This window comes from Halichoerus grypus, chromosome 9, assembly GCF_964656455.1.
Source record: "Halichoerus grypus chromosome 9, mHalGry1.hap1.1, whole genome shotgun sequence".
Lineage (NCBI taxonomy): Eukaryota > Metazoa > Chordata > Mammalia > Carnivora > Phocidae > Halichoerus > Halichoerus grypus.
In genome coordinates, this window is record NC_135720.1 from 80273943 (window position 1) to 80292417 (window position 18475).

Consider the following 18475-nt stretch of genomic DNA (forward strand, 5'->3'; position numbering starts at 1 on the left):
GAGAAGCAGGCTTCCCGCTGAACAGGGAGCCTGATGTGTGGCTTGATTCCAGGACCCTGGGATCAGGACCCGAGCCCAAGGCAGACGCTTAACGACTGAGCCACCTAGGCACACCTTGTATGAGTGTTTTAAAATGTATTTTGAATTTGCATATATTTTTGTTCATTTGGTAGGTTGCATTTTTTTGTTGTTGATGGTGATTTCCTGTGCTTTGCAGAAGCTTTTGATCTATGGTATCTTTTTGTTAATTTTATTTTGCTGATATTGAAAAAAAATTATATCAGTCATCTACTGCTTTGTAACAAATTACCCTCCAAAACTTAGTGACTTAAAACAACAATGATTTTTTGTTTCTCGTAATTCCATGGGTTGATGATGGGGGAGGTTCTGTTCTATATGATATAGTTGAGATTCTTCATATATGGTTTATTTAGCTGGAGGCTCAGCAGAATATGGGATGTTCGAGATGACCTTTCATCCTCTAGGGTCTCAATACAGCCTCCAGTGATTCGGTGGGCCAGCTTCATCTTCTTTCCAGGATGGCGGATGACCTCCAAGAAGGAGTGTTCCAAGAAGAATAGTACCAATATGCAAGTCCTTATCAAACCTTTGTTTGTATCACTCTTGCTAGTGTCTCACTGGCCAAAGAAAGTCACATGGTTGAGGCCAGAGTCAAAGTAGGGAGGACTCCACAAGGGCATGAGTATAGCAAGGCATGTTTAGTGGAGGCTTCCAAGGTAAGAGTCTACCACAAATATTATCTTGTTTTTTTATGTGGAAATGTTGCTTTTTAAATTACTTTTTTTCTTTGACTAGTTATGAGGGCATTTTCTAACTTTTTATTGGGTATTTTTATTTCTTCATTTGATAATTCCTGGCTGGTATCATCTGTGGTTTTCTTATTGATTTGTATGAACTTTTTGTAAAGTAAGGAAATAGCCCCCCTTTTTTTGGTCATCTTTGCTATTGAAATTTTTTTCTAGTTTGTTACTTTCTTTTATATTTCAGTTCATTTTTCTAAGTGCATTATTTTTATATTATCAATATTATGTTGCTTATGTGTTCAATAAGTTTCATCACATGTTTGGCAAATATTTACTCTTGTTTTCTTTTTTTTCTCCTTTGGTTTTGATTTTTAAAGGTTCTAATATATAATCTATTTGAATTTTATTTGGGAATACAGGGTGAGGTGAATACAAATTGACTTTTTTTCAAAATTCACAAATTGCCATTCTTTCTTTTCTCCTTTCTCATTGATTTGTAATTCCTTCTTTATCTTATATTAAGTCTTCTTCTTCTTCTTCTTTTTAAAGTAAGCTCCAGGCCCAGTGTGGGACTTGAATTCACAGCCCCCAAGATCAAGAGTTACATGTTCTACTGACTGAGCCAGCCAGGCTCCTCCTTATATTAAATCTTATAACAAGGTCTATTTCTGTGCTCTCCATTTCATATTATAATATATTTGAATTATTGGGAAGACTATCCTCCTCACTCCCTATTGCTTTGTATTCTTACCTAATCATAATACATGATTTTCACTATCATATTTTTCAAGTTCTGAAAGAAAAATCCCATTGGAATATTGACTAGAGCTATTAAATCTATGGGAAAACAGAGAACATAAGGTTTCAAGTTCACAAAAAAAAAATGTTTTTAAGAAACTAGAGTTTTTTTGAGAGCCTTCTAAAAAAAAAAATCACTAGGCTTTAAAAATATTTTTCCTTTTTATTCCCCAAATGGCACCAGCTGTGCAGTTTTACTGCCAACCAGAATGTTGTTTTCAACTTCCACTGAGGTTTTATTTCTTGCACTCAATCTGTAGGCTCTTCTTCTTATTGTATTTGCCAACATGACATGACAACGAAGTATATTTTATTATGTATTGCATATATACTGAATTATTACATGCATTACATTTACACTGAGGTAAATTATAATTTCATTGAATTATATATTCTCTGGACAATTTTAACATAAATAAACACAGTGTTTTATCATTTTGTTTTGTTTTTTTTCTTTTTAATTATGTTCTTACTTAAGGTATTCTTTGAGTCTTTGATTTTGGTCAATGATCTTTAAGACAAAGAAAGAAGAAAAACATGTTTTACCCCTTTTCTACTATAATTAAGATCTCTACAGGCACTATCCATAAGTGCCAACTGGCTCATTGCCCACTGAGGAAGGAATAATCTGAGCATAGTTCCATTGAAGAAAATCTTAAAACCATGCCTTTATACTGATACCTCTAGTTCCAATTCAACACATCAAGGTTCTTTCTGGTCTTCTCCCTTTTCATGTAAGCACTTTCTTCAACAGTGAGAAATCTGGCTCTCATTATTTTCAATATAATTATTGATGGTCTCAATTGATTTATTTATTTTCCTATTGGATCAATCTCCCAATCTTATTGTCTCCTTCTCCCACCATCTCCATGCAGCCCCTGCACACTCCCCATCCGGCATCTTTGGTGAAAGCGTACACACCACTGATGAGCCTCCTCATGACGGTATCTCCCTGCTTTGCACCGTGTCTGGCAGCTGATGTGCCTCTGCACAACGTCCTCTTCACCTCATCCTCACCCTGTATGGAGAAGGGAAGGGAAAAGACAGGGCAGGACTGAGAAGAAAAGAATGGGAAAGGAAGTGAATAGGAAGGGAAGAAAATAGGAGAGGAAAGAAAGGGAAGAGAAAGTCATGAGAAAAATTTAAGGTCTTCATTTGATTTTTAAGAAAACTATAGATTAATTAGGTCTATGAAAAACAGAACTCCTGATGACTCCAAAAGGTTCTTGCGATAAATGAATCTTTAGTACTTGTAGTATAACATTTTGTGTCTTTCACAGCTTTATTTTATTGTTTGAGTGCTGCATTTGGGCAATGGACACATTTCTAGCTCTTCTTAGCTAGTGGTTTTGGCTTGAGTTCTAATTTACTGAGGCTTTATTGTTAAGATGGGCAAGGGACAGTAGGCTGGGTTGGGATGGCAGACTTTTTCTTCTCTAATCTGCTTTGGAATGAACTGACCTACACTCAAGACTTTGTACTCCCTGAAACACTTTCCTTCTCTTCCTTTCTCCCTCCCTCCCTCCCTCCTTCCTTCCTTTCTTCATTTTTTTTAGGCAGAAAGATATTACTTGACACAAATTTTTAATATATCAAAATAAGTCAAAGATTCTATTATATTCAAGAAGATGATCAAAAAGTGTGACGATTCCAAAGTATTAAAATCAATATAATTTGACCTATTATAAAAGAGGGAATAAATATTTGAAGGTTTTTTTTTTCCCAGTGAATTATCATTGAAGAGGAGTTTTTTTTTTTTAAAGCTTGAATTGCACTTTAATAGTAGAGTAAGTAATTCTTCTTTTGGGTGAACTAAATTCATGTTGCCTAAATTTCTATATAAACAACTATGATGGGGCACCTGAGTGGCTCAGTCAGTTAAGCGTCTGCCTTCAGCTCATGTCATGATCCTAGGGTCCTCGGATCGAGCCCCATATTGGGCTCCCTGCTTCTCCCTCTACCCCTCCCCACTTCTCATGCACTCTCTCTCAAATAAATAAATAAAACCTTAAAAAAAAAAACCCAACAACAACTGTGATAACACCCATTCTGCTTTTTTTGTAATGGCATTTTGAAAAATCATCAGGTAAGGAGTGGGTGACGAACTCAGTTAAGTCCTGTAAGATTTTAGGTGCTGGAAAAGTATCAGATGCTATCCTACAATACATTTACTATTTTGGGTGCTTTTCATTTCTTCATGCGGATCTGAGTTTCCATTTGATATCATTTTCCTTCAGCCTGAAGAATTTCCTTTAACATTTCTTGTAGTGTAAGTTTTCTGGTGGCAAACTCAGGTTTTATCTGTAAATATATTTATTCTACCATCTTTTTTTATATCATTAAAAAAATTCAAATATAATGAACATATAGTGTTATATTAGTTTCAAGTATACAATATAGTGACTCAACAATTCTATACATTACTCAGTGCTCATCACAATAAGTGTACTCTTCTACCATCATTTTTGAAGGATATTTTCTTTTCTTTTTTTTTTAAGGTTTTATTTTTAAGTAATCTCTATACCTAACATGGGGCTCAAACTTACAACTCCAAGATCAAGAGTTGCATGCCCTACCGACTAAGCCAGCCAGGTGCCCCTTGAAAAATATTTTCTATGTCTACTGAACATGGAATTGTAGGTTCAATTCTAGTTTTATTTTTTCTTTTAGCAATTTAAAGATGTCATTTTATTTTCTTCCTGCTTGCAATGTTTCTTATGAGAACTCAGTGATAATTGTTATCATTTTTCCCCTACATGTAATGTATTTTTTTTCCTCTGGCTGCTTTTAAGATTGTTTTTTATTCTTGGCTTTTAATAATTTGACTATGCTTTGCTGTGGTTCTCTCTCTCTTTTTTAGTATTTATTTATTTTTTTAAAGATTTTATTTATTTATTTGACAGTAAGTTGGAGAGAGAGCACAAGTAGGCAGAGAGGCAGGCAGAGGGAGAGGGAGAAGCAGGCTCCCCACTGAGCAGGGAGCCCTATGTGGGGCTCGATTCCAGGACCCTGGGATCATGACCTGAGCCGAAGGCAGCTGCTTAACCGACTGAGCTACCCAGGCGCCTCTCTCTTTTTTATTATTGAGATTTTTTTTCCAGCTTTATTGAAATGTAGTTGACATATAACATTGTATAAGTTTAAGGTGTACAATGTAATGATTTGATATACATATATATATATATTGCAAAATGATTATCAAAATAAGGTTAGTTAACACCTCCATCACCTCACACAACTACTTTTTTTTTTGTGATGAGAACATTTAAGACCCACTCTCTTTGCAACTTTCAAGTATATAATATAGTATTGTTAATTATAGTCACCATGCTGAATATTAGATTCCCAGATCATCTTGTAACTGGAGATCTGTATCCTTTGACCAACATCTCTCCATTTCCCCTACCTGTCAGCTCCTGGCAACCACCATCTACTCTCTGGTTTTATGAGTTCAGCTTATTTATTTATTTGTCAGAGAGAGTATAAGCAGGGGGGAGCAGCAGGCAGAGGGAGAAGCAGGCTCCTCGCTGAGCAAGGAGCCCGATGCCAGTCCCGATCCCAGGACCCTGGGATCATGCTGAGCTGAAGGCAGACACTTAACCGACTGAGCCACCTACGTGTCCTGAGTTCAACTTTTTTAGATTCTACATATTAGTCAGATCATGCAGTATTTGTCTTTCTCTGTCTGACTTACCTCATTTAGCATAGTGCCTCCTAGGTGCATTCATGCTGTTGCAAATGGAAGAATTTCCTTCTTTTTAATAGCTTTTCAATATTTAATGAATATAATATATGTAATTATATAAAATATATTGACATCATTTTTCTTTTCTTTTTTTTTTAAGTTTATACTGCTAAGGGTGTATTGAACTTCTTGGATTTGTAGGTTGATAGTTTTTATTAAATTTGGAAACATTTTTGGCATTATTTCTTCAAATATTTTTTTCTGCTCCAATCTCTATCCCCTCTGGGACCTCAACTTATATTTTAGACCTTTTGATTTGTCTCACAAGTCACAGAGCTGCTCATAATTGTATTCAACATTTTTTTCTTTCTGTACTTCAATTTGGGTATTTTACTGTTCTCTGCCCTGTTTTTAAGTTCACTGATTTTTTTTCTTCTGCAATGTCTAATCTGCTGTTAGAACAACCCAATAAAATTTTCTTTTCAGATATTATATTTTTTCAGTTCCAGAATTGGTTCTTTTGTAAAGTTTCAATTTCTCTATTGAGATTTCCCCCATCTTTACACCCATAGCTCATCTTGTCCTTTAAATCCATAAATACATTTATAGGGGTATCTGGCTGGCTCAGTCAGTGGAGCATATGACTCTTGATCTCAGGGTCATGAGTTTGAGCCCCACATTGCAGATAGAGATTACTTAAAATAATAATTTTAAAAAAATTTAAAAATAAATAAATACATTTATAAAAGCTGCTTTAAAATCCTTGCCTGCTAATACCCAAATTTTGCCATTCCTGAGTCTGTTTCAGTCTCTGTTTTTTTTTTTTCCTGTTTATAGTAACATTTTCATGCTTTTTTGTATGCCTAGGAATTTAAACTTTTTTATTGGTCATTGTGTCTGGTACATCATTGTGAGCCCAGATTTCTTCTTCCTTTCAAGAGGATTGGGTTTTTTATTCAATTTACTTGCCAAATGAACTTGATACTTTTGAGGCTTATTTTTAAATGTGACTAGGGCCGATACAGAGTAGCCCCTGCTCTACAACTTAAGCAACCCTACTTGTAAGGTGTGGACTTTCTGTGATCTCAATTGAAAGCCTCGGCTGTTCAGTGAAGTTTCTCCACTCTGGCAGCTGGAATTCTGTCATCTCTTGGACTATGCAAACCTCCAGAATTTCCATTCAGTTCTCAGCTCTCTGGTAGTTGGTCTCTGCCAGGCCTTGCACTATCTCATCTTTTATCTGTACTTTCCCAAAATCTTAGGGAGTCTTTGATGCATATTTCTAGGGCTCATTCTCTACATAACTCCTTCTCTAGCACCCTACTCAGCAGACTTACACTCTGATCTGTGTTTCCTCAGAGGCAGTGCAACCTCTGTATTGTACTTGGCCTCCACCTCTCTATGCCATAGTCTGGGATGTCCTTCCAAGGAAAAGTTCAGTCAAATGTGTGGTTCATTCACCTTGTATGTTTCCCTTTTCTTAGAGGTCACTATTCTGTGCTCTAGTTGTTGAACATCTGATTTCCATGCATTTTGTCCAGTTGCATAGTTTGTTTGTTTGTTTGTTTTCTTTTAAATGCTGTGAGGGCTAGTCTGGAACCAGTTACAATTTCATGAACAGAAGAGGAAGTTGCGGGTGCCTGGGTGGCTCAGTCGTTAAGCGTTTGCCTTCAGCTCAGGTCATGATCCCAGGGTCCTGGGATCGAGTCCCACATTGGGTTCCCTGCTCGGCAGGAAGCCTGCTTCTCCCTCTCCCACTCCCCCTGCTTGTGTTCCTGCTCTCGCTGTCTCTCTCTGTCAAATAAATAAACAAAATCTTAAAAAAAAAAAAAAGAGGAAGTTGCTTTTACATTTTCATTTCTAAGAATTAAAAAAAAAATCTTGAATGCTGTATTCTTCTTTCTGCATATCTTGTTATCCCAAGTTCCTTTTATTTTTTTTTCTCATTACTGTCTTCATATTAGAGACTTTTCCTCAAATGTCTGGTTATCCTTGGCCATCTGCTCATGTTAAATGGTAAGGCAGTGCAAGATTATTTGAGGTTCAGGATGTGTATGGAGAACTAGTCAACAGGTGAACTTTATTGTAGGATCATCTGGCAGGGCCTGATATCAGGATTTTTTAATTTATTTCTCTTGGGCTAGAAGAAATCCTCTATCCTTCCGGGAACAGGGGTCAAAGATCTCATTATTCATCAAGTTAACTTTCACTTGATCATCTTGTTTCAGTATCTTTTCCCGAGTTTAAAGTCTCTATGGTTCAATTTTCCAGAGAGCAAATCTTTAGCTGTCTTCCAGGATTGGGGAGAGGATAGTAGCTTGGGTATTGAAAGAGGTGTCAGGGGTGGGGGTGAGGGGGTTGTCTAACTATAGTGTTTCAATCTTTCAAGGTCCATCTGTACCAGCTTTGATTTTCAAACATAATTGATGCTTCAATTTTCTGAGCATTGCTAAGATCCTGCAGTCTCTTTCTGTATTTCCCTTATGTCGGGTTAGATTTTAGTATTCTCAGGTTTGTGAAGTCAATTATCACTCATCCATCTGCTTTCCAGCCTCCAAAATATTGTTGCTATGATTTTTTTTACACATCCTCTTTCTCCTTATGGCTAAAAAAATCTGCTTACTGTCATTTTAGTGGGGTTTCAGGAGGGAAAGACAGTAAATTCTATATTTTCAATATGCTATATTTAATTGGATACCCGTGTTCAAGATTTTAAGTCTACAAATGTCACACAATTAGGACCAAATATTTCCGTGGCAGCCTCAACTCAATCCTTAATGCATCTGCATTATGGCAGAGTCTTTATTTTTTTTAAACCTTACCATATAACAATGATTTGTGACTTTTCATCAAATATAGTATTGATTTCTTAAATGTAAGCATATAGAATTATATCATGTCTTTAAAAATGTTACTGATTTCTGTTTATGCTTTATCTTTGGATGTATGAAAATTGGTTAAACAAGAATGCATAAAATAATCAGGATTATTAAGAAATTGTAAGCAAAATGTTAAGAATAATGCCTATCTTTCAAGTCAATAAAAATCCTCCTTCCTTCTTCTCACACTCACCTTCTTTCCTCTCACAATTATTTACTAGTAAAGAAGTATTTCATTTAGGACTGAATTAGGTGCTGTAGGAGATTAAAAGCAAGAAGTTGACTATTGCACTGTATGTTAACTAAAATTTAAATAAAAAATAAAATAAAATTCCTTTTTAAACTGTTTATAATTTTTAAAAAATAACCAAATTTGCATTTCAAAAAAAAAAGCAAAAAGTTGAAAATATAATCCGGTGTTAATACAAGATTAATAACATGTATTTTTGAATAATGTTCGTATTTATGGTTTGTCTTTATTTAACCAGTGTTGATGCTTCAAATTAGCTTCAAATTTTTTAAAAAAAGGATAGGTTTCTTTGCCATGCTGAGCCATTCACACAGAGATAGCCTGGGAAAACTATATTGGAAACTAGGTTTGAGAATTAATATAGGGGTCAATGTGTTAGAGAGAGAGAGAGAGAGAGAAAGGGAGATCACAAAATGGAAGCCATAGTCTCTTTGTAAACTAATCTTGGAAGTGACATTTCATTACTTTGTATTCTATTTGTTGGAGGTCAGTCACTAGGTCCAGCCCATGCTAAGGGGGAAGGGATAATACAGGGTATGACTACTAGAAAGTAGGGATCTTTGTGGGCCATTTTAAAGGTTGTCTGCCATGACCGGCTACACAATTCATGGGACCCAATGAAAAATAAAAATGCAGAGCTCTTTGTTCAAAAAATATTGATATTTTCAAGATGGTGTCAGCACTGCATTAAATCAAGTATGGAGCCCTTCTAAGTATGGGTTCCTGACTGACTACACAGGTCACACATCATGAAGCTGGCCCTGCTGCCTACCATAGGGCTCCTAATTTTCCATCCTGGACACTCACTGAGTCAGGCAAATCTGTAAATCACCTGGGGCTAGAAAATCTTGACTGGCTTATACAGAGATGAAAAAGCCTTTTTCAAAAATGAAAATGATTTGAATGCTGAAGTGAAAAATGAAGAAAACAAAGATTCTACACATATTTTAGTCAGTTCTGTGAAATATAAAGAAAGAAGAATATCAGTGTGAAGTTAAATGAGTCTTGAGTTGCATCTTGAGAGAAAAAGGAGAGAAGAGTTGAGACACAGAAAGTGTAAATATTAGTTGGAGAACTACTGGTAAGTCTTGAAATGATTTATCAGTTGGGGTTTGCCATGAAATGATATATGCAAAATATGTAATTTGAGGAAAGTTTTGAAGAGGAATTATTTATGAAGATGTGGTCAGGGTGCAAGGAAGCTACAAAGAATGGAGCGGTAATCTTGTTCTGAGTGTAATGGGACTGCTACCATCCCTGTGTAGTCATGTATGTGGTGTGGTGGGTTTGGGAGTAGGGAATGAAGGAGCGAGCAGAGCAACACATATCAGGTTCTTGGTGGAGGGCCCCGTAACAGGAGCTGTGACCTACGGTAGACAAAGATAGCCCTTCCTGGGATGACTGTAAAGGATAGGAACCAGGCAAATAATACCCAAATCTCACTGTCTCCAGCTGAACCCAAGGAAGGGTGGAGAATGGATCAGAAAGGGCAACCAAAGGTGTCTGGCACAGATAGACTCCAAGATGGGGCTATAGTGGGAAAGTTTAATAGACAGGGCAGAAATATCTCATCTGCCTTTTCCTTTTGTAAGGACTTAGACTTAGATCCAGGTGGAGGGGAGTAGCCTAGCAGTTTCTTTTTTGGCCAAAATATATTTATAACCAAAACAACCTTTCAATGAATATGAATTCTATTTTGGGAGTATTTAAAAATTATTTTAAAAAATTTAATTATACTTTTTAGTGTGGTATATTGTACAACTCTATGGTTATAGATTCAAAATGAAAATAGTATCTTGTCTGCTTTTATTTCCAGTTCTTGAGAGCCCTCCTTAGAGGCAATTACTCTTATGTTTCCTATGTATCCTTCCCAAGATATATACCTAATAAATATGCTGACAAGTCATTTTTCACTTCTTAAGATACTATGCATACTCTTCTGTACCTGAGTGTTTTCACTTAATATGTCTTAAAAGTTACTTTATATCAGTGCATAAGCTCTCTTGTTTCTTTCCTTCCTGCATTCCTTCCTTGTTTGTTCCTTCCTTCTATTCACTCAGTGATTTATTCACTTATCAGTTATATGCAAGGTATTCTGCATATCCCCCATTTTTCCAGCAGCATATCATTACATTATGAGATGCACCATAATCTATTAACTAGTCCCTATTGGTGGGCATGGGCATCTAAGTTATTTTAAACCTCTTAATAGCATTAGTAAAACTGCTGTGAATAATCTTAGACAGCCATGATTTTGCAAATAAATGGATATATTTGGAAGATAAATTACAACAATGCAATTGTCAGGCCAGAGGGTAGATACATTTATAATTGTGATAGATATTAAGTGGCCTTTCATAGAGGTTGTGCCAGTCTATACTGGCAACAAAGTGTATCAATTGTTTTATCTTTGCCAATTTGTAGATGAAAAATTAACTCAGAGTTCTTTTGCTATTATCTTATCATGAAGGAGGTAGACTACTTTTTCAGTAGTAAAGGAACCACTTGTATTTATGAATATTTTTTGATACAATTTGCCTATTTTTCTATAGGGTTGTTAGGCTTCTTACTGATTTACAAAAGAGATGTAAATATAGACATATTAGCCCTTTGTCAGTGATATGAACCACAACTATTTTTCTCCCAATGTATCTTTGTTTATGGTGGCTTTAATGTGCAAAACTTCAGGTTTTTTTTAAGTGGTTGAATTTATAAATCTTTTATTTGCTTGCCCCAAATAGGGCTCCCTGCTCTGCAGGAAGCCTGCTTCTCCCTCTCCCACTCCCCCTGCTTGTGTTCCCTCTCTTGCTGTGTCTCTGTCAAATAAATTAATAAAATCTTAAAAAAAAAATTCAAAACATGAGACTAATTTGTTCATATGTTACATAATTAGTTCAAAGACTAATTTGCAATATGGTTAGTGTCATATTTAGGAAGACTTTCTGAAATACTGATTCATATTTGCATTCCTAGAGTAAACCACACTGGATTGCGGTGTATTTTTCCTTTTATATGCTGCTGGTTTCTCTGTGCTAATTGTATGTTTAGTATTTTTGAAGTGATATTTACAAATAATACTGGTCTGTAGTTTTCTTTTTTGTGCAATTTTTGTTAAATTTTAATATAAATATTATGTTTGGTTCATAAAAAACAATGTTAAATTTTCCTTGTCTATGTGAAAGAGGACTTTAGCTACCTTCATTTTGACCTCAGTCTGTACTTTCTGATTAAGTTCTTTCCAGCTTATCTTTTAACCTGGGCAAAAGACCCTTGGGCAAAGCATCCCATGATGGGAACTGAAACTACCCCCTCAAGCAATAAAGACCCCACATGACTGATCCCAAGATAATGATCTACAACCTTTACTTCCCAGCTGTCCACCGACCTTTGTCCCACATTTCCCTTATATAAACTGAGAAGTATTCTCAGTGCTTGGGAGTCAGTCTTCTGTCTTCCTGGTGTTGGCTTCACTGAAATAAATTCCTTACTTGTTTTACCACCACTCATCTGCCTTTGGATTTGTGAGTGGCAAGTGAACGGATCTGGTCTGCTTGGGACCCTTGGAACCAGGTGCTTTTGTACCCCTGGATCCCGGTTACATAAACCGTGGAACAATTTAATAGTACTGGAATAATCTGTTCTTTAAAGATTTTATAGCAGTTCCTTGTGAATTCATCAGGGCTTTTTTGTTTCTGTGTTTATTTTTGTTTTTTTGAGAGTTTTCCTTAACAGTTCCCCCTCTTCTCCCCCCCGCCCCCCGTGATCATTGGTTTATTTAGATTTTCTACTATTTCTGGAGCCTGTTATGGTAAATTTTGCTGTCTTAGAAAATTATCCATTTTATCTAGTTTTTAAAATATTTGATATGAACAAATTAGTCTCAGGTTTTGAATTTTTTTTTAAAGATTTTATTAATTTATTTGACAGAGACACAGCAAGAGAGGGAACACAAGCAGGGGGAGTGGGAGAGGCAGAGCAGGGAGCCCTATTTGGGGCTTGATTCCAGGACCCTGGGATCATGACCTGAGCCAAAGGCAGATGCTTAACGCCTGAGCCAGCCAGGCGCCCCAGCATTTGAATTTTTTAAATCTATGATTATTTTCCTCTTATTATATTTTTTATATTTATGCTTTCTTCCAGCTCCTTTTTTCTTGATTAAATTGGCCAATAGTTTATTAGTCAGTAGTTTATGGTTTATTATTATCTCATTTCTTTCCAGAGCTTTCCTATCTTAGTTTTGTATTCTTGCTTAATAGAAGCAATTATTTTATAACTGAACTCAAGGGGTTCGCTGTTTGGGGGCGCATCAAAACAAAGAACTTTATTACTTGTTACAAGAAAAGAGACCGGGAGATATCTCTCAAAGACTGTCTCCTTGCGGAGTTAGTACAGGAAGTTTTTATTCAGTGTATTGGGGGGCGGGGAGCTTGCATAGGGACTTGGGTTCAATTGCACATGTCTAGCATGTCAACGTGCTAGTGCATACATCATATGTTCAAAAAATGGCAGAAAATTCCACCCATAGGAGGAGATTTTAGTATTATAATGAGCAAAAGGTAATGTGGGGCAACTCTGGGGGCTTCTGTGCAGGTAGGTCCTCAGCTCTTATCCAGCTTAAAGAGGTTCATGTAAGGGGCTATCAGGTAAGACACATCTAACAAGAGGCTATTAGTGAAACACCTAGTTGGGTGTGTCCTTGGTCGGAACTGTTGGTTCTGCAGTAGTTTTTGTCCTTTTTTTGTCCTTTCCCTTTCTCCCTTCTGCTGACAGCTTTCAGCCCTCTCATTTGAATAACTTCCTGTTGCATTTCAGTATGTTTTAAAATTTATGGCAAAATGTTTCATCATAATTTTCATCTGCCTCATGTGGTATTTTCTGAATACTCTTCATCTGCCCTTCTGGGATGCCTGGCTGGCTCAATTGGTAAAACATGCTATTCCTGATCTCAGGTCATGAGTTCAAGCTTCACGTTGGTTCTAGAGCTTACTTAAAATAAAATTTTTGGCAAAATGTTTTATCATAATTTTCCTGTGACCCTTGGCAATATTTTCTGAATACTCCTCATCTGCCCCTTTTACTGTTCATTTTTCACCATTTCCCTTTGTGATATACTATCACGTGAATGAGTTATTCACAGGCAGGCAGGGGCAGGAGGACCCGCTCTAAGAGGAAACCATCCTTAAAAGGATTTTATACCACCCTGGAAGGAGCCCTGCACCCTTTCCCACGTGATGGATAGATGACAAAAACCTGATTGGATGACAGACGCAGGGAGGGTTAATCAGATTGAAACAGCCCTGCCAACAAGCCTATAAAAACCCCTAGACTTAGAAACTCTGGTGGCAACCCTCTCGGGTCCCCTCCCTCTTCAGGAACTTTGTACCATCACTTTACTATCACTCAAACCTTTCTTTGCTGCCCACCACTCTGTCTGGTCTTCATTCTTCGAAGCAGCATGACCAAGAACTGTGGGCATGGAAGGAGAAGGAAATCCTGTAACATTGCTAGCCTCCATAATTGCAGGAGCTAATTCTTTATAATACATCTCTTAATATATATGTATTATGTATTTATTATATATGTACTATATATATAATATCCAAATGGTTCTGTTTCTGTGGAGAACTCTGACTCATACAGTGTCCTTTACCTATGAGAAATGTACATTGCTGGTTATTTTTGAGATTTCTGGCAACAGATACCTCCTTTCTGCTTCTTTTTGATTTCATCTTCTGTGGTTTTAGCCTCTCAATTACATTGTGGGTTTGAATATCAGTTGTCTCTAATCTCCTTAAAGATGCATTTGCATTTCTTTTCTTGTTATCTTGGTAGCTTTTATTTTTTTATTTTTATAAATCTTTTTTAAAAAAGATTTTATTTATTTGTCAGAGGGAGAGAAGTAGCACAAGCAGAGTGAGTGACAGGCAGAGGGAGAAGCAGGCTCCCCACTGAGAAAGGAGCCCCATGCGGGACTCATCCCAGTACCCTGGGATTATGACCTGAGCCGAAGGCAGACGCTTAACTGACTGAGCCACCCAGACGTCCCTATCTTGGTGGTTTTTAAAGTGATTTCTGTGAAAAGAGGGAATTACCTATTTTATTCTTTGTTCTTTAAACCAGAAGTTTAGACCCAGTTAAACTAAATGTGTTACTATTCTGCTTATCCCTTGTAGGCTTGTTGATTAGTGTTCCATAATAGAGGAAGACAATTTGGAGCTCTTGGTAATGTGAAATGTTGGGGTTCAGGAGTAAAGAGTCAAGAAGAAATTCTTGAGATATCTTCAGTGCAAAAAGGGTGGTTTTATCAAAGCATGGGGATAGGACCTGTGGGCAGAAAGAGCTGCACTGGGATTGTGAGGAGTGACTTTCAAGTTGGGAGGGGGTTAGGGATAGCATAAGTCTAAGGAATTTGAAAACAAGGTTTCCAGGAACCTGAGGGGCTAGCTGTTGTTAGGAAAATGTCATTTACTACTGTCTAGTAAACTCTTAGTCATGAGACCCTTCAGATGTCTATCAGTGGGCCCCATATTTGGAGGATGATTGCTAACAGATATCTTGGGGGGGTTGTGGGCAGAGATAAAGCAAGTTTCCAAAGGGATTTTTACAGGATCCTGGAGGTTGGGCTACTGTCAATCTAAGGTTGTCTTTTGCCTCTAGCAAAGTATTTATTTATTTAGTTTTTTTAGGGAGAGAGAGCTCGCATGCTTGCGAACAAGGGGGAGGGGCAGAGGGAAAGGGAGAGAGAGAAAATCCCAAACAGACTCCACACCCAGCTCAGAGCCTGACACTGGGCTTGATCTCATAACCCTGAGATCATGAGCATGAGCTAAAATCGAGAGTCAGACACCTAACCGACTGAGCCACTCAGGCACCCCGCCTCTGGTAAAGTATTAACATTGAGGCAGTTGAGTTTCTGGAGGAAGGTTACACTGCCTGTCCTAAGTACTTGTCAACAGGCTGTAAGTTATAAGAAAGTTTAATTTTTTTCTGTAATTCTTTTGCCTTTGTTCTCCATATCATTGGGACAATTTGGAAAGAAAGAACTGAGAAATAGGATAGAGATGGAAGGGAATGGCTTGAGGCTGGGCATGATAAGAATAATACAACTGGTGAAAAGTTACCAGTATAACCTTAAAAGAACTTTTATGAATTGTAATGTCCATCATGCTATTTGAATTTCTACTTACATGGTAGAGGTAGTTCCCTCTTATCTGTAGTTTTGCTTTCTGTGGTCAGCTCTGGTCTGGAAGCAGGTGATCCTGCTTCTGACACATTGTCAGGTCAGTAGTAGTCTTAGGCTATATCATAATGCATCACAATACATTCACCTCACTTCGTCTCATCATGTAGGCATTTTATCATCTCATATCATTGCAAGAAGCACAATGAGTTCAGTACAATAAGATATTTGAGGGGCACCTGGCTGGCTTAGTCAGCATTTGAATCTTGATCTCAGGGTCATGAGTTCAAGCCCCACATTGGATGTAGAGATTACTTACATAAATAAAACTTAAAAAGAAGAAAAAAAAAAAACTTAAAAAGATATTTTGAGAGAGAGGGAGAGACCACATTCACACAAATTTTTATTACAGTATATTATCATTGTTCTATTTTATTATTAATCTGTTACTGTGCATAATTTATAAATTAAGCTTCACTACAGGTACGTAGGTATAGGAAAAAACATAGTATGTATGTATAGTATGTACGTAGTAGTGTCGAATTCAGTACCATCTATGGTTTCAGGCATCCATTTGGGGTCTTGGAGCGCATCCCCCTTGGATAAGGGGGAACTACTGTACTAAGAAAATCCTTCCTGAGACACATGTCTCTCAATCCTTAGTAATTTTACTGGAATCAGGAAAAGTTTGCTAAGTAAGTATTCTCTCTCTCTCTCTTTTTGGGGGTGGGGGTGGTGATATGTGCTTTGAATTGAGTAAAAGGCTGAGTTTCATGCCTGAGTGTTCCTGGTGCAAAACCGGAACAATGAAGAAACAAACATCAAAGCAGAGGTGACAATGAACAAAACTCCCGCTAATAGATATGTAGAAGAATTGAGGAAGGTTAGGGGCTCACAAAGAATGTGGAACAGCAGTTCTAGCTGATCATACTGAAGGGTTTGAGGGCCCTGGGTAGATATCCTGAAGGTATCTTTTATTCTGAATTGAGAGTATGCATTTCTTTTACCATTCACACATACTTTAGGATAGATGCTTTTGGGGGATACAAACATAAAACATGGCCCTATATTTGAGGAACTCATAAAAGTAACCCAAGCTTAGAGTAGAACAATGGTTTGAAATGTTCCACTTCTGTTTAGCCAGCAAACTGCTCACAGAACTGTGACCCTAAATGTTTTTCCCTATTTATGCATGACAGGGGAATGTGTGTGTGTGTGTGTGTGTGTGTGTGTGTGTGTGTGTGTGTGTAGGCACCATACTTGGCCTAGAATCCTATGTCTCTAAAAGTTTTTGGACAGCATGAGAGCATCTTAAAAATGGGGTGCTTGGGGTAACTGAACAAGGCTATTATATAGTCAACTTCTCTTTTTCCTACCACCTTCCATCTTTCAATGGGGAAAATGGTCACAAATTATTAGGAAAAAGGCAAAGGTAAAAACTTATGCATTTATTATGATCTCTGTAAAAATTATATGTGAGCAGAAAAATAAAGGAATTATCTTTTGGTGGTGGTACTTTAGATGATTTCTTTCTTAAAATTTTCTGTGTGTTCTAAATTTAAAGATTACTTACAAAATTTGATTTATATTTCTTCTTAAATTTAATGGCCATGGGGTGCACATGCATAAGCTGTGGAGAACTGGTTGCTAGGAATATAACACTTTTCCTTACTTGACCTCTACTCTACACCAGATGATTTTTTTTCTGTCAATTTTACCTCACTATATTCATGCTTGTGAAACATAAACTTCATATTTTGCTCTATGTTAATTTAATCAACCAGGAAAATGTTCAAGTAAACATTTGTAAAATTTTATTTACTTTTATGTTTTATCTTTTTTAGTTTTTTTATCATGAAATTTTTCCAGCTTTATTAAGATGAAATTGACATATAACATTGTGTAAGTTTAAGGTGTACAACATGATGGTTTAATATGTATATATTATGAAATGATTACAATATTTGTAAAATTTTAAATTCAAATGAGCTTTTTTTGGTCTGTAGGTTTACATAAGTATTTTCCTCACAATCAAAGAATCAAGACTGATAAGCCTTTACATCCTGCAAAAATACAGCCACTCCATTAGTGAAAAACAAAATTTGACCAAAAGTACAGAATTATTACATATTATGTAACAGTGGTACCCAAGTATTTAAACAAATAAAATTTGAATTATTCAATAACATATTGGATAGGAAGTTAATGTCTGAGTTTATCCAGTGTCTAAGCTAAGATTATTTCAGTGGAAAGTAACAAACTTGCTAGGGCAAGATTTAGCAAGGAGTGCAAATTTATTATAAAGATATAAAGGTATTGCTTAAAACTCAAGGGCAGGGTGCAGTTCTGACCATTTTCCAGTCTTGAACCAAGAGTTGGAGAGCCATTAGGACTCCAGGCAGCTTGTTCCTCAAATGAAAATCCTGTTTTTCTGGAGACACATGGATTCTCTCATCTTTGCCTCTCTATATTCTGTTTTTTGTTTTTGTTTTTTTTCTCTGTAGGCAGGCTTTTCCTATTTCTCTGTACGCATGACCACCTTACCACACAACATTTTACATCATTCACTCAAGCAGACATCTTAGACTAATGAATATATAAAAATTTCAAGTGCAAATTTCTAGAAGAAAAGAATTGATGGGCGCCACCTGGGGACAGGTGTCCAACCCTGGGTCAATAGTACATGGCCAGTGACTAGGGTCACAGACTACTAATACAGCTGTTAAAGGTCTGTATCTGAGGAAGGAGCAATTCTTAGAGAAAACATTCAATAGGAATTGATGTCTCCCTTTTGTGCACCTTCCCTGCATCTACTAACCATGTTTATCATAGACCTGTTAACACTTTGTTTTGTTTTGTTTTTGTTTGTTTTCCTTCTTCACTCCTGCACCTTGTGGACAAGGACAGCTTGCTTAGTGT

At 36.7% G+C, this 18475-nt stretch overlaps 1 protein-coding gene across 5 annotated transcripts in view; it reads left to right on the forward strand.

Annotated features, from left to right (window-relative positions):
- Positions 1-18475, forward strand: part of FILIP1 (filamin A interacting protein 1) — a 274497-nt gene that overhangs the window by 27147 nt on the left and 228875 nt on the right. The window contains exon 1 of one of the 5 annotated variants that reach the window (XM_078055076.1): positions 16162-16251. The exons of the other annotated variants lie outside the window; for them this stretch is intronic. The gene's annotated coding sequence lies outside the window, so the exon portion shown is untranslated. Of the gene's footprint in view, positions 1-16161; positions 16252-18475 lie in introns of those variants that run through there. 5 annotated transcript variants of the gene reach the window in all.